Genomic DNA, 14,867 nt, shown 5'->3' with positions numbered 1-14,867 from the left:
GAGTTTAGAGCCTGAAAAATCAACATGGTTGGATTCTATTTTTCATAGTTTGAAGTCGAAAAAGTTTTTTTTGGTTATATAGCTTTGATAGCTCCGCATGACCAGATGGGTTTAATATTTTCATTAGTAAGTATAAGACTTTCTCAAAGGTGATATTTGTTTGTTTGTTGACAATTTTCCATTACTTCTATTCCTTAGGGTGTAATATGTCTTTTATCACCCTTATACCGAAGATTGACGATCCAACCTTTGTGAAGGATTTATGTCTGATTAGTTTGATACGATTAAAATATAAAATTATATTAAAACTACTAGAAAGTCATTTGATGCAAGTTACTAGTGATCTTCTTAGTGATGAACAGTCCACTTTGGCTATATGGAGACATATTTTAGGCGGCTCTCTTATGGTCCATCAAATCTTTACTTGATAGATGAAGAAATCACTTATGATATTTAACATGGCTTTTAAGGTGTATATTATTTACTGCGAAATATGGAGTTTATAAGCTTCGATGAAGAGTTTATATCTATGGCTAGATGTGTTTTTTTACTACCTAGTCTTTTGTTCTGGTCAATGGTAGTCTAATAAAGAAATTATCGATTTTGTAAAGACCTTTATCAATGGTATCCCATTCCTCGTTTCCTTTTTATTATTGTTATGCAGGGGGGGGGGTACAATGTAACATCCCAATTTTCATAATAATATTTTCATTTTTAAACCAGTATAAACACTCATTTTTATAAAGGTATATTCAAAGCAAAACCATTTGTTTATAAACTGAAATCCATAAATCACAGTTATAACGAAAGTTTCACAAAATCTCAAATCATAAAATTGACGATCTATGTGTACAATCACACCTTTGCCTTCCCATAATCTAATGAAGCACTTGAAAACATTTCTTCCATAACTGTAAGCCAAAGCTTAGTGAGTTCTCCAAAATATCACATACAACACAACACAGTTAAACATATATACAACAACTATGGGTCATCAGCAACCCTAAGTCATCAACAACTCAAAACTGCATACTAGGGTTATCAACAACCCCGAGTCATCAACGACTCAGATACAACAATGTGGGTTATCAGTAACCCTAGGGACCTTATTAACCACATACAACAATTTGGGTTAGCAGCAACCACGAGTCATAAACGACTCACATACAACAATTTAGGTTATCAAGAAACCAGTCATCAATGAACCACATACAACACACGATATAAAAAATACAGTAATAATACTTACCTAAGCTAACCAACAAAAGCCCACCAGTAACCCCATCACATAAACAACTAACACAAGCCACCAAATGATAACCAAAACCAATCCACTGAAAAATACTCAATTCTTCCAATGTTTGACCAAAAGTCAAATTTGACAAAACTAAATGATCAAAAAGTCAAATCTTGATCAACTAGGTATGCTGCACCCACCACTGGGCGCCCAACGCTCACTACGAGAGAAAATATTTGATTCACATGCTAAGACAAATGCGTTTCAGAACAAATCAAAAATGCCCCACATCCTAAACAAACAAATCGCGTCCATCCTCTTTCCAAATGGGATTTTGACTTACTTCATTAAGTCAAACCTCCAACATTTCAAATTTGGTACTTAATAGCATCATAATGGATAAAATTTCCAAATTTATCCATTTGGATGGTCCAAAAAACATTGATCTAAACTCTAAGTTTCAAAGAGTCCAAGAATGCATCTTTCTCGACTTAATCCATCAAGTCCAAGCATCCAACTTTCAGATTTGAATCAACATGATGTCTAAATGGCTAAAGTATCCATTTTTATCCATAATAATTCGACAAACTTTCAAGATCTAAAACCCTAAGCTAATAATTGTCCAAAACCCATTTTCTTGATGCATTGAGTAAAGAGAGTTCTTGCATACACTCTTTATTCCACCAAATATCTAGATTTGAACTTTATATATGAACCAAAGCTCATGGAGTTCTTCAAACTCCATGGAACAGGTCAAAGGGACAAAAATTATTAAAATAGACTAGAACCAAAAATACTCATAGATTTAGTGATGAAACACAATGAAGCTTGGATCTTTAAGGCTTACCAAGGTCTAAAAGTGTAGAGAGAGCTGAATACTTGAAATATAAAGCTTCTTTGAATAATATTCCTTTTTTTTCCTTCACTCAAGAGCACCAAAAGATCATTAAAAGAGTACCAAAATGGATTTAGGAGAGAGGATAGCTTGAAACACTTCAATGGAGGATATAGTTTCATTAGACGTGTTCTAGAGGAGGTTAAGGCTGAAAATGACGAAACTCTTGGTTTAATGGCCTTTAGGTACTCCAAGAACCCTAAAAAAATGTGTTACCTACTTGGTCGGAGGCACCTCACGCTCATTAAAGAGGCACTCCGCACCCTTAGTGCAATTCCACAGATTTTTAGTTTTCAACTTTAAACAATCATAACATCTTTATTTTAAACTCGATTTCAGTGATCTTTATATGCACATGAATGTATTTACAAGCCCTACAATTCTATCTAATTAATTTTGACTTAAAGCATACACAACTAAATTCATAATACATGAAAAAGTCCAAAATAACCCTTTTTCCCATTTTACCCTTTATTTCTACAATACACAATCCAATGGCTTACATGTCACACCCCCGACCAAGGCAACGGAACATGCCGAGCAGTGCGACTAAGTTCATGGATCACATATAAGCTGAATATATAACACAAATACAATATATGAATTACGTTAAACAGGTACGCTGTCATAACAAAAAGTAATAAACTAAATTGCCTGAGATCCCTGACTATCCATTGTCTGAATTTCTGTGATTTCTGATTCTCTGAGAATACATGTAGTTTTGAGGGTCAACACAAGGTTGGTGAGGGTCACAGGTTTTCTGCTAGCAACAGTGATCATACTTTGAAAAGCATTCAAAAAAGTATTTTGTTGTATACGTAAACCATATTTAAATAAACTTTGAAAATTCCAAACAATGTCTTGGTATAAGTAATTTCACGTTTAAAATAGTTTTGAAAGAATCAAGTTTATGAGTTGTAGTAAGAGAGAAAAAGATTCGAGCTAATGTTTTTATTGAGTTCTATAACCGAGCTATGTGACTGGGTGTATCCTGCTACAATGCTTCATTGGACGTTGCAATAACGATCGTAGACACTTATCACCTGCTTCGACTGATCGATCGACATTGTAGCTAGCAACCGCAAGTGGGGATGTCAACCCCGTATAGATCTATGCATATGTCTCTCGTCTCGAATATTAACAGTTATAGTAGTGTGAGTATGCTAAGTGTTTAGACTCGGCTAATGAATAATATCTCACTAAAAAACCCTTAACTAAAAAGTATGCGAATAACTCTCAACACTAACTTAATTGTAGGTAAGTTCTAGGCATAACGAATTTCATGGTATCAACTTTATAAAAGTCGAGTATGAATGACATGTAGGTAAAGTATAATGCACTAACTATTATAACAAAGTATGTTTCTTTTATAAACTCCATAGTAAAAAGGCATATGTTATTTCAATGGTTTTATTATTCTAACGACATAACACACTAAGATATTGAAGTTTAAAACGATATTGTTTACTTATGATATATAAGAGTCAAACAATGTTTTGCAACTACTATGTACAGACGAGAGCCACACATGAAACACCGGAGGGCAGAATACTTTTAGCAATTAAGTCATTCTGAAATCCAACAACCCGATGCGATCCTTCAAACCAGATTCCTTGTACCGTAAGTAGTCGAAAGATAGTGTGGTAATATTTTTGTATAATTTTATAATAATTAGTACATGTATTCTCCCCCAAAATAAGTAAATACAAAAGAGGGGCCGTAACACTCACCTTAAAGTGTGATTATCGATTTGTTTTGAGAAGGGATGCAATAAAGCCGAGATGTATTGACGTGAACACGATACTCCAAGATAATCTAGTTTCAAAAAGAAATATTAACATAAATTAATATGTGGCAGGTATTTGATATTTTAGCTAAGTAAATGATTTATTTAATAGTTTCTAAAGTTTTGTTAATCCAAAATTTATTTAAATAAATTTTATCTAAAAATTTAATTTAACATCATCTAAGATTTTAATTTAAATTAAAATTTATTTAATAATTTCTAAAATATTATTTAATCTAAATTTTATTTAATATAAGATAAATCAATAATATTTAAAAATAAATTTATTAAAATTTTGTATTATAATTTTGGATTTATTTGAAAGGGTTTTTCTAAAAAAGGGTAGATTTTGAAACTTTTAATTGAAGTTTGATAGTCTTGGACTTGTTTCGTAAAGCATTTCTCAAGGAGGGGGTTTTTAATTATTTTGGAATAGAAATTTAAAGGGTTTGGACTCTTTTTGAAAGTTTGAATTTTGATGGTTTCCTTCCCTGTGCATGTTCGAACGCAGATGATCAAACACAATAAAAAAAAATGGTTTCGTTTTGGGCTGCGACGATCGACAGGAAAGCAGTACGTAAAACAATTTTCGGTGTATGGAGTACCTACAATGCAGCACAGCAACACAGTCGATGGGTGGCAGGACCTTCGGCAGTGGGTGGCGAGGGATGGCAGTGGGCTTCGGGCAGCCTCCTGCTGTCGTTTCCTGGCTTCGTTTGGCAGCTGATCGACAGAAAGGAGAGAAGGTGGCTTCTGAGGGTGGTCAAGGGGCTGTTTGGAGGCTATTGGGTCGTCGGAACAGGGAGTAAGGTGGAGGTTGGATGATGGTGGCAGTGGGATAGCTGATGGTGGCGTTTTTGGTCTCCGCTGGTTGTTGCTTCCCGTTTCCTCTTCTGTTTTGGGCAGAATCCAATGAAAGAAGGAGAGGGGAGGGCGGAGAAGATGTTTGGGATGAGTTTTGATCAATGGAGGTGGTTTAAAGGTGGTGTTGTATGCCTATACCGAGACAAAGAGAGAGAGATTGCAGAGAGTTTAGAGAGAAAGAATTGAAGAACTAGAGAGAGGACATGAGGGCTGAAGTCGTGAGTGTTAGATGACTTCCTAAGCTCCAAATTTTTAGTAGAAGATGTTTAATAAAGCGGTTTATTTTATTTTTTATGCGGTTATTCAACCGCTTCAAAAAATATAGCATTATAAAATAGTGTTGTTTTTTGAGGCGGTTCTTAAACCGCCTTAGAAAATGTCCAAAACCGCCTCATAAAAATAACTTCATAAATGATACTTATTTTTTGATGCTATTCAGAACCGCCTTATAAATTATACTTATTTTTTATGCTGTCAAGAACCGCCTTATAAAATATAGCTTCATAAAATAGAATTATTGAGTTATTTTTTGATGTTGTTATTAAACAGTCTTAGAAAATAGAGTTATTTTTTTATGCTGTTATTGAACAGCCTTATAGAATAAACAGCTTTTTAAAATACAATATGAATTGCAACATAAAATATCATAAACTGCTTGATTTACAATACAGAAACAAAACAAAAAAAATCATAATAGATGTAAAGGCACAAACCATACAAAAGATTCAAATTATCTTAATAAAGAATCACATTCTTTTCTAACCTTTTCATCCTTGTATCTATTTACAAATTGACATAATAACTTCAAGTATGTAAGTTGTTTAGGAAGTTAACTACAGAAGGATATTCAAGTTTTTTTTTTATATAGACGTGTTCAGTTTTGTTATCACCATCTTCATATGGCCCTTCTTCGGTATCTTGCAGACTTTTGGAGATGATGCCCACCTTTGACTCTGTTACCTCACTTGGGTAGGAATTCAGAAGCTAATTAAATTACAAAGTAATTTTATCAAAAGGCATACAATCCATTTAATTAAAAGGTAAATTACACAGGTTAGAAATATTATCAATACAAAGGAAAAACTTGCCTTGATTCAATTTTTGTAGATAAAAGACATGAGATTGTTTCTTTTTTTAGGTTTTTTCTACCTTTATATCTTCCTCTGCATAGATATGTGCTCTCCTTTGAACGTCACAAGCTTCTTTGCCCGACCCCTTCTTTCTTCCACAACCTAACTTAAGAAATCAAAGTATCAGACATATAGATTAAGTAATTTTATGAATCAAAATTATAAATCATAAACATACATGTTAGTCTTGACGTTGGGTTGATCGCGATGGACAAAGATGATTATAGTGGAGGTCGACTCGTCAAAGATTATTCAGATTCATCACGTTGTTGACCTGAAGTCGTGAATCAACAACGATAAGAGTGGGGTCAACTGAAATCAGAGATGATGGAGGCTGTGGCAGCCCGAATCGACGATGATGCAGACACGGGTGAGAGGACCCAAGGATGTTGGTGAGAGCGGCAGTAGTCGATGATATTAGGGTTTGTGTGGCCAAATGAAATTAGATTAAGGAAATATAAAGGGGAAGAGAAAGGCATCGCACGGGGAATGAAATTTTGGAAGGAGCTTAAAGAGGGAACTCAATCCAAAACCGCATCAAAAAATGTATTTTCTATTACTGTAGTTTTGGAAAACGGCATCAAAAAATACATTTATTAGTGCGATTTTTAAAAGTAGCATTAAAAAATGCATTTATTAGTGTTTTTTTTATGAAAATAGCATTAAAAAATACATTTATTATTAGTGCGGTTTTAGAAAACATCATCAAAAAATATATTTATTAGTGCGATTTTGAAAAACAGCATCAAAAAATGCATTTATTAGTGTTTTTAAAGAAAATAGTATCAAAAAATGCATTTGTTAGTGCGGTTCCTTGATTTATTAATTCTAAAGTGTGTTAATGGTGCGGTCGTAGGCTAAAACCGCACCAAAAAAAAACCTCATCGCACTAAAAAATACGTTTGTACTAGTGAAGCCATCACTAAATCAAGTGTTGTGTACCCTTATAAATCAAGTGTTGTGTACCATTATGTGCATGTGTGCACTCTAAGGAGGAAGAAGGAAGAAAGAAGAGGCATGGTCACCTCGGTTTGCATCAAGGGGAACCTGGGTTTGCATCAAGGGAAGAAGCAAGTGGTCTAAGAGCTGACCATATACACTTGTGCAAGGCATGTGGGTCCCACATAATATCATACTCTTCTTTAATGCCCAAAAACTAACTTATTTTGGTGTATTGGGTCTGAATGTCAAGAATTTTTTTCAAACATGCCGTTAGATAGAGTTTTTTTCAAGGATTTCAAAAACTCAAACGGATTAATTTTCGAGTTACAGAACTCTGGGAAATTGCATTTAAAGTTCTGCATCTAAATAGCCCGTAACGTTCGATTTTTCGATTTTCATAAATATTTTTGCTAAAAATATTTTATGTACAAAATTAATATTAGGCTATAGTCTGTGTCCAAAGGCGCTCTTGGAATTTTCATTGGAGGTGTGTAAGTATCTCAACGGATCGATTCAGTTTTACGCAATTAAAGAAAAGTAGTGTTTTACACCATGTTTTCTTAAAATTGTCGTATCTTTTGCATACGAACTCCGTTTTGGACATTCTTTATATTTTCGGAAATAGGGGAACATGTACTATAAGTTTTTAATGTTTCGTTAGTTCATAACTGCTTAATACAATTTTTCAGTTTTTCAGACGTATTAACAAGTATTGCAGTTTGAGCTGTTTGATTCGTTTGACAGTTTACACATTTGGAAGTAAGGTAATTTGTCATCTTAAATAATTAACTCGTTCATTTTACATTGAATTCACTAAAACTGAATGAGTTAAATTAAAAAAAGTTACTGTAATTTAGTCGTTCACAGTCTATGCCCTAAATTCTAGGATGTCATATTAAATCACTTTAACCAACATTATCAACATTTAATAAGGTCCAAACTTTATCATTGTAAATCCTGATGCCAACTGTTTTCTAAATTAAAGCCCGCCATTCTAAAATAAGAAACTTCCTGAAACCGGAAGTTACAATTACGTAGCGGTGAAAGATGTGGAAGGTAATGGTTTTTTTTCTTTGGGTGTATAGTCACATCATTCCAAAAAGTAATTTAATAACCATTTGTTCAACATTGTAAAAACATACTTTCCAAAATAGAGTAATAATATAAAATCGGCGAAATTCGAAATCTTAAAAACTTGTCGATGCAAGTGTACCGTCACATTGCCCCCTTGCCTCAATCACTAGAACAACCTGAAAAATATTTGTAAACTATGGGCAAGCACAAAGCTTAGAGAGTTTCCCAAGATACTATATACACCAATACACATATAATCCCTACAAACAAATAGATCATAACGTGTCATCATTCCTTTATTAACAGTTGACTCGTAACCTATCTTCGTTCTATAAACGACGCTAGGTATTTAGGCACACATCCTATCATTGTTCCATCATCAACCCTCCAAATATATAGACATTTGACTCATAGCCTATTGTCATTCCATCAACGACAATGGGTATCTAGACTCCCAGTCTATCGTCGTTTTGTCATCAACCCTCCAAACATAACATAAAGTTGACTTGGAGCCTATCGTTATCCCATCAATGATGATGGGTATCTAGACTCACATCCTATTTCCGTTCCATCATCAAACCTCTAAACATGAAGCATGCATGTATCAAACATACAAGCAACTAGAAGACTAAGGTTATTTATTAAAATGATGGGTCGCATCATGAATGAATAGTTGTACATATTCAATAATAAATTTGCCAGTCAAACAAATGTTCCTGCTCGAGTGTAATATATCAAGCATTCAAACTATAACCATGGCACTAAGGAAAAATCAAGAGTTCTCAGACTATCTATTTCAAACTATGTACGGATCCTAGGACATCCACTCAACGATCCACTAATATCAACAATACCTCAATCAAGCAAACCTGACAAGTATACTAGCACCAAGCTATCCTAGCCTATCACATAATCGTGTTCTTTCATAACACATGCATCCTACCACACATTGGAGATATATTCTCACATGTAGTATAGTGAGAAAACTCACCAGAAAAAGCAGTAGAATCTCAACAACAGCCTCTGCAAACTAAGTAGCTAACATTAACCACCTAATACCAATATGAAACCAAATTCAAGAAAAACCTTTGTTTTGGTTTCTGATATGCTCTATACTGTTGTTAAATAATGTCAAGCTTGAGAAACAAGGCAATGTTTTGCACCCATGTAAATTTTAGGTCTAGTGATGTTAAATGGTTTATAAGAACCGTTTTCGACTGTGGACATCCAATAGTATGAGCGACATATGTTTTAAGGAAAGTGTGTTTACACATGTCACAATCAAATACATTTTTGAAATATGACTCATGTTCGGGTTGTATAGTTCAACTATGGTTTTTCATTTTTTGGGTTGTATGATTCATGTTTTCGTTATATCAATTGATAACATACTTTTTAACACTTGTGCCCAATAACATTTGTCTTGCTCCACAAAAAATATATATAGTATAGTGTCTTGTCATTGGTTATAAGTGAGGTACTATATTTCTCCTGATATTCAAAATGTATATTAAGTCTCAACTTCAAGTATAATTTATCAACCTATATGAACGATAAAATCATATCTACAACGTCATTGTGATGTGTTTTATGTATAAAGTGAACCATAAAAGTTGGATTTGGTCGATCCTATATGATTTCTCAATACAAAATCGAACATCTTTGAAATAAAAACTTACAAAAAATGGACAACTCAAAATTCAGAAGCAGACCATGAAGGTTGGACCATAGATGTTGATGTATAGACATAGATGTATTGATTGAGTTAAGTATAACATAAATAGAGAAAGTTCAACTTATAATATTGCATTCACCAAATAAATGAATTTCGATGATTGGTTCGCAATGCCATAAAAGATGATAGTTTAGACGATTCGACTAAAACTAGCTTTGAGAATGTTTAGTATTTCTCGAATACATCATGAAACCATTTAAAAGAGATGAATCATGAATCACAAGGCCTTTTCGCTTTTTTGTGCGCATTAAGTGATTATTGACAGAGAAAAAGACTTAAAAGGGTAAGAAAGTTTCCGTTTTGTATATATATTTAGTCATTGGGTTTTTTATGCACATTTTCCATTAAAATTGTTATATTGTACACAATCAATCCTTATGATAGGTTGGTGTGGGTTTTTCGGTTTATGACGTTCTTTGTAGCTCCAACGAGACTTTGGTCATCTTCTTCGGTGAGTCTCCGACCTTTGATTTAGAAATAATGAATTACCTCCTTGGTTGCAACCCCTCTTATAAAAACTAAAAAAAGGCCTACGAACATGAACGAGAAGGATGAAAGCAAGTTGGTATGCTAATTCCTCATCCGCAAATCAGCCCTTCCCGTGGGTTATTTTCTTAATGAATAAGTAATTCGAGGAATGAAATCTTTATTTAATTCGAAAAAGCAAAGCACAAGTCCAAGACAATAGAATATGAAAAATTTTGATTTTTCATATTTCGAATATTAAACAAAAGGATTCGCAAATAAAAGTGCTAATGCTACAACCATGCCATAAATGGTTAAAGCTTCCATAAAAGCTAGACTAAGCAAGTAAGTACCTCGCATTTTTCCCTCCGCCTCGAGCTGTCTCGCGATAGCTTCTACAACTTGACCTCCAACAATACCTTGACCAACTCCAGGTCTAATAGAAGCAAGCCCTACAGCCAATCCAACAACAATAACAAACATGAGTTTTCAGTGATTTCAAACTCATAATCGACATCTGACTTTTGGAAACCCATTGAAATATCCAAAAAACTTGCTTTGAATCCATTAAGCAGTACAACCCCATTAAAAAATCCTTTAGAAATCGAGAAAATAACTTGAAATTTTTTGAGATTATTATGAGAAAAAGCTTAACTTACTTGCCACTAGTAGGCTTTGAGCGAAAAAGGACCTACATAACAATGATTCCTGAAACCTCAACACATGTTAGCTGGTTAGGTATCAGAAGTTTAAAGAAGTAAGGTGGGTTGAATGAGGGATTTGAATTCAATAAACTTGGAGAATGGTTCTCAATCAACGATCATATCAATGAGCTGCAACGTAGTAATGAGTCTTGTGATTGCACCCACACAAGCTCCACAGGCTAACCCTGCATCTGTAATCGACCCTTTGATTGATCCCGTTATTTTTCCCACGATTGCTCCTCATGAAATCCATGAAATTATGTTTCATATGCACTCATCACGTAACACCTACCAAGTGTTTAACATAATGTCAAGTGAAAATTGCGGCTTTCCCTTTCAAACCCATTTCTTATTTTATCACCAAAAAACAAAACATGAAAGATTTTGGTGAAGAAGAAGAAGAAGAAGAAGAAAAAGAAGAGAAACATACCGAGAGCGACGATGCAAGTGATCGCAACTAGGGTTTTAAATGAACCAAACGTTCAATGAACTATTCATGAATCATTCGGTGAGAAAGTCGTTTATTTAATAAATGACGAACATGAACACAAATTCTTGTTTGTTTAGTTAAATGAACAAACATGAACAATGGTCTTGTTCGCTTCATTATGTTCATGAACGTTCGTTTATTTAAGTTCCTTTTATGTTCATATATGCTCAATTGTATTTGATTACATTACTATATTATATGTTTGTTTATGTTCATATATGTTTGTTTATCTATGTTCGTTTATGTTTGTTTAGCATGCTCACAAACTTAAATGAATGAACATGAACAATATAATTTGTTAAATAAACGAACATAAAAAAGAAAACTCGTTCATTTATCCATTCGTGTTCATTCGTTTAACTTAAAAAACGAACATGAACAACCATCGTTCGTGTTTGTTCTGCTCGTTTACATCCTTAATTACAACCACGAAAACTATCTTGAGAACTTTAAATAAAACCCCAAATGCATAATTAAAAATTGATATAGAGGTTAATATGTATGCATCACACCTAAATAGAGGAGGATGGAGAGACGTAAGGGAGAGTGCATCTACAATTTCATTTAATTAAAAGAAATTACGTTATTGTTTATTTGTTGAAATCGTTGGAAAACTCATGTTGGCCAGAGACTTGTCGGAAAAGATGACTAGAATCTTGTCGGAGTTTCAAAAAACATCGAAACCAGCTAAACCTACACCAATTAGTCATAAGAATTGATTCTATATAAAATAACAAGTTTAATGGACAAATATGAAAAAAAAAATCATTGATTAAATATATACAAAACAAAAAAACCTTATCCTTTTCAATTATTTTTCCTTATTTATGCTAGAAGTTGAAAACACTTATAGGTCTTTTTTGGTATTTTTAATAGATAGTTCGATATACAGCCTCATACAATTAATCACCAATCACCAATTAGTTAATCTCTATTCTAATAAAAGAATAGTTTTATTTTTCTTTTGACATGTGTCACCATATTAGGCCTCATAATTAATGCACATTTTTTTTTGCCATGTGTCACTCTATTATGTCTCCTAATTAATGCATGTCACTTGTTAACCTATTGAATCTCCATTTCAAATTTTAAATTTTCCACTGTAATTACATTAAATTAATAACATTAAAATGGAAATTAAATAAAATTAACACAAATTATAAAGTGATATAATTTTACATATTTATTTAAAGCAATGATTATAATTTTATATAACTAAAAAATCTCTTAATTAATAATTTATTTAAAATAAGTGATTAATGATTTTGAATTTTTAGTATTAAAGTTTAATTAAGTTTGTAACCGTGGTTCCCACGGGTTATAAACTAGTAAAGTACTAACTAAATACAATTTTCTTCTTCATTTTCAAAACCTTCGACCACTAAAGTTTCCAATATCACGCTTATTCTGTATATACCTTTCAATTGTTTAGTATATAATAGGATCAAAGTTTTAAAAAACTCTTCATGATGTGGTATGATTCCAAAGCTTGTACATACTGTCAAGCTTTATCAAAATGTCGTCTTAACTCATATGTGTACAAAATAAAATAATAGTTAAAAATACTGATAAAAATGTTAATTATATACAAAGTTGTCGCCTTAAGTAACGCCTTACAAACGACGTGGCTCGCCAAAGCTCCGAAAAACTTGAGGCTTGACATAGTCGACAAGTCACACGCCTTACGTTATTTAAAACCTTGGTTAAAATACATATAATAATATATTATCATTATATTATATATTAATTACAAAGTCTTTATAAACAATAAAGTTTTTCACTTTTAGATATGCTACAAAAGTTTTATATTTTGATAGATTTAATAATCGGTATAAATGGTTTATTTTTTGACAGTCTTAGTGGCTATAAATTTTTTTGGCATATTTAGTCCTTATAACAAATTTTTTTTATGTTTTGATAGGTTTAGTCTTTATAATTTCTTAATTTACAGAAAAGGTCCATGTAAACATTTTTTTTCTTTATGTTTTATATTTTTTATTTATATAAAAACAGTTCGTATGTCTATGATTTTTGTACTTTGGCATATTTGACCTCTGAATAGAAACTTAATTACAAAAATTGTCCCAGTAATTTATAGAAAATATCATTGTTTAAATTTTTTTTTCTAGAACCAGTTCATGTGTTTAAAAAAAATATGAAAATTGTACCCATAATTTATAGAAAATGTGATTGTATCTTTTTTTAATAGAAACAGCCGGTATGTTTAAAAAAATTATAAAAATAGTCTCTACCTACTAGAAAATTTACAAGTTTGGTTCTTACACTTTTCTACGTTGGCAATTTTCATCCACCCTAAACAATGCACACATAACAATAAAACCATTATTAGTAGTACTTTTCTATTGTATGATTAGAACATAGAAAACAAAATTTGGTCTCCTCCCCACAAAAAAATATACAGACAATTTCTAGTTAAATAATAAATATGTTCGTACAAAAAAGATATACTTTTTTAAAGCTATACATCATATCCATAAATACATACAGTTCCAAATGATTAGGCGAAAGTCACTATACTTTATTAAATTATAGGAATCGGCAAAAGTCACTGTAGTTATCAATTTAATCAATATGCAAAACTCACCATAGTGATTAATAAAATAAATCGACCCTTCTTAGTTGGCATAATCTCATTACAACCCTAACCAATCGGATTGATGACTCTTTCCCAATTCACTACCGAACTATTCGAGGTCTAAATTCTCATTCATGAATGCTTCCTGTCGTGTCAAACGAAGTCACATTATTCTTTTATTTAAATTGTTTTTTAACGGCCGGTTAGAGGTGAGCATCAATTTAAATTGTTTAAATAACGTGTAAAAATATGTTAATTGAGTTAAATAACTGAAAATGATTTTTTTAAAATGACATAAAAAGGAAATATTTGATCAATTCATCAAATAATAATACTAACAAAGTGTTAGATTTGAGAAATCATTGACTATACATTTGTTTGTTTGTCTCTTTTTATATAATGCAAATAAATTAATAAACATGAGAGTCGCAAAAGAGCATCGACAAGGTCAAGGTTTGAAAGAAAGTTGAATGCCAAATACCCTAAAATAAATTTTATTGATTCATTAATTTAATGTCCATGTGTAAATGAAATCCAAAAAATTGTTTAGGTGACAATGCTGTCAAACAACTCCGTCTTCTACATTTTGACCATTCCAAGCATCAGGTTATTTCCCAATGTTCCACGAAGTTGTGGTAATGCATGTGTGATGTGTCAAAAGATTTTTTTTTCTTTGGACGAGACTAAACTTGACAATGTTGATCCACTTTAATAAATCATCAATCGATAGAATAACTGGAACATCCCCTCATCAGGCACCAAATACCTATGAGACACCAAATAGAAGCAACAACCATGCATATTGTAAAACATGATCCACCATGGCATGTCATCCATAGAATAATAAATTGGAAAAACTGACCAATTGGACATCTAAACCTCTATTATCGAGGTTTACTCTCGTGGGTAGTCTTTTTAAGCCGCAACCTCCAAACAAAGATAGTTAACC

The sequence above is a fragment of the Lactuca serriola genome, chromosome 4 (genome assembly GCF_051521515.1).
Source record: "Lactuca serriola cultivar US96UC23 chromosome 4, Lser_US96UC23_V15, whole genome shotgun sequence".
Lineage (NCBI taxonomy): Eukaryota > Viridiplantae > Streptophyta > Magnoliopsida > Asterales > Asteraceae > Lactuca > Lactuca serriola.
The sequence above is the reverse complement of the archived record's forward strand: the minus strand, read 5'-3'. Positions refer to the sequence as shown.